We start from the raw sequence: 2,222 nt of genomic DNA, 5'->3' as shown, positions 1-2,222 counted from the left end.
TCACCAGAGACAGAGCGGGGAGCAGAACAGGCAGATGGACGAAGTACACTCCTGAGGGGAGTAGCGGGTGGGTCAGGAGAGGTCTGCTGCACCTCTCCTGGGTGGGGGTTGAACTCATGCTGAAGTGGCTTTAGCTTCTTAGTGCTGTGCTTTAACCCCCTGCGCCACCAGGGAGAGCCTGGAGCTCCTAAGTTAGGGCACATCTTCTTGGTGGAGTCTGGGTCCCAGGTGGATCCTGGTTGCAGGGTCTAGGAGATGGAGCCTGTAGTTCTCCAGTGTGGAGGGCACCCTAGAGAGGATTGGTGGGAGTGCTGAGTAGGCACTAGGCAAGTCCAGGTTTCAGAATCTGCTACCTCACCAAGCACCTCATGGTTTTCAAAAGCTATACAATATCTGTCAAATCATAGGTGTCCAACAGGTGTTCATTGTAATGTGTGTCAACTATGGGCACCTTTCCAGCTGGCCCCTCAAGGTTGGAGAGGAGATCCAGCCCAAGGTGCTTAAGATAGGCAAAGAGAAAGAAGGGGAGTCACATTAATGAAAGTATTGCTCTTTGGCATGTTTCTCCCTGTTGTCCATTTCAGTTCTGCTGGAGTGTCTTTCCATTCGGTTTGAATGACCAGCTTCACCTAGTACCTGCTCTTGGGGTTGAAACCTCTGAGCAAACCAGCCCTTCGCAAACCCCCGATCATCTGTTGCCTCGCTTAGTTTCTGCTGTGTGTGTCCATCAGCCTTCACTGCTTTTTGGTCCTTTGTCCAAATGCAGCATGATAGAGGGGGCATTGTCCCTGGGTAGAAATCTCTGGGCGTCAGCAAAACTGATAATGCCCCTGCCTTGGTGAACTTGGGAGAGAATAATGAATGCTTAGTTGTTGTGTTGCCCACGGAGACTCTCTTGTCAAACCACCTTCACGGTCTGCTGTGCTTGAGTACAGAGTCCAGCAGGAGCGCACGTGCCACAGAGGGCGGGCAGCAGGAACCCTTAATGCCACCTCTACAGAGGTCACTACAGGCAACCGTCTCTTGCGCTGGTGCTCTCTGGAACAGCACTGCCCCCTGCTGGCAGACTCCCTCTCAAGTCGAGGGAAGTTGGGGGTCTCGACTTACCTGTGGGGTAAGAGGGTTCTACAACTTTTTCCTTCTTCAGCAAATAATGCAGTGAAGGTACTTCGGCAACTTATCTGTGTTTGGGGGATCTTTGATGTGTACTTTCAGACAACCTAACTTCAGAGCAAACATTTGGGACAAGTTGGTAACAAGGTTGACGACTTTGCTTCCTTTATTTCTCAGAAAAACTCAGTCTGATTGAATCTACCTTGTTCACAGTCATGTTGATGGGTCAGTCACCTGACAGGCATTCTAAACCATTCTGGAGGAGAAGCCTTTGTTTGCCCCACTGACCTCAAATTGCCACCACTCATTCTCTTTACAGGAGAAACTGCCAGCTTGGTCTGACTTTGGGGGCTGGGGACTAGGCTCTTAAACTCACTGTGTTTCATATTTTGTTCTTCTATCAACTACCTGAGCCCTGTGAAAGAGACATTTGGTAAAAACAGAAGTAGTATAAGTATTATTATTAGGAATAGTAATAGTATTAGTAATACTAGGCTGACTTGGGCAATGTGACCTGAACAGCAAACCATCTTGCAGGCACATTGAATCTACCTGTTTATGCAAGGAAAAATATTCCTGAAGACCGGGGAGGAGAATTCTTAAAGCAAAACAAAGACAGCTTGTTAGAACAGAAAAGTCATTCATTCCCTGCGACCAGGAAAGAACTCCAATAGAGGACGCTCACTTCTTCATCTGTCCTTTGAAGGTTTGCACGTAAGTTCCATTCATGTTCCTCCCCCAATTCCAGACTTTCAGCATCCAGTTAATATACCAGCGGCTGCATAAAAACTGTTCAGATTGCCCCCAACTACAGGGATCTCTCACCCTTTACGACTTTCATTTGTTTTAACATTCTTTAAAGTTGGGCTGCTCCAAAACAAGAATTTGAGGGCAAACAATTTGTTTGAGAGTTAGTCACAGAGTTTCACTCAGGGAGTGGAGAAGTGAGGTGAGAAGGAAGGAAGGCAGGAGGGCAAGAACAGATGCCAGCACTGATGAAAATGGGGTCACAGTCCCACTGTGGACTGTGGAGGGGGCATGGAATAATCTTCATGGTCATGTTGCCTTTCAAAATAAAAAATGGTGGTGGGCCCTCCCTGGTGGCGCAG

This window comes from Condylura cristata, unplaced genomic scaffold, assembly GCF_000260355.1.
Source record: "Condylura cristata isolate star-nosed mole 26May11 unplaced genomic scaffold, ConCri1.0 scaffold00004, whole genome shotgun sequence".
NCBI classification, from domain to species: domain Eukaryota; kingdom Metazoa; phylum Chordata; class Mammalia; order Eulipotyphla; family Talpidae; genus Condylura; species Condylura cristata.
The sequence above is the reverse complement of the archived record's forward strand: the minus strand, read 5'-3'. Positions refer to the sequence as shown.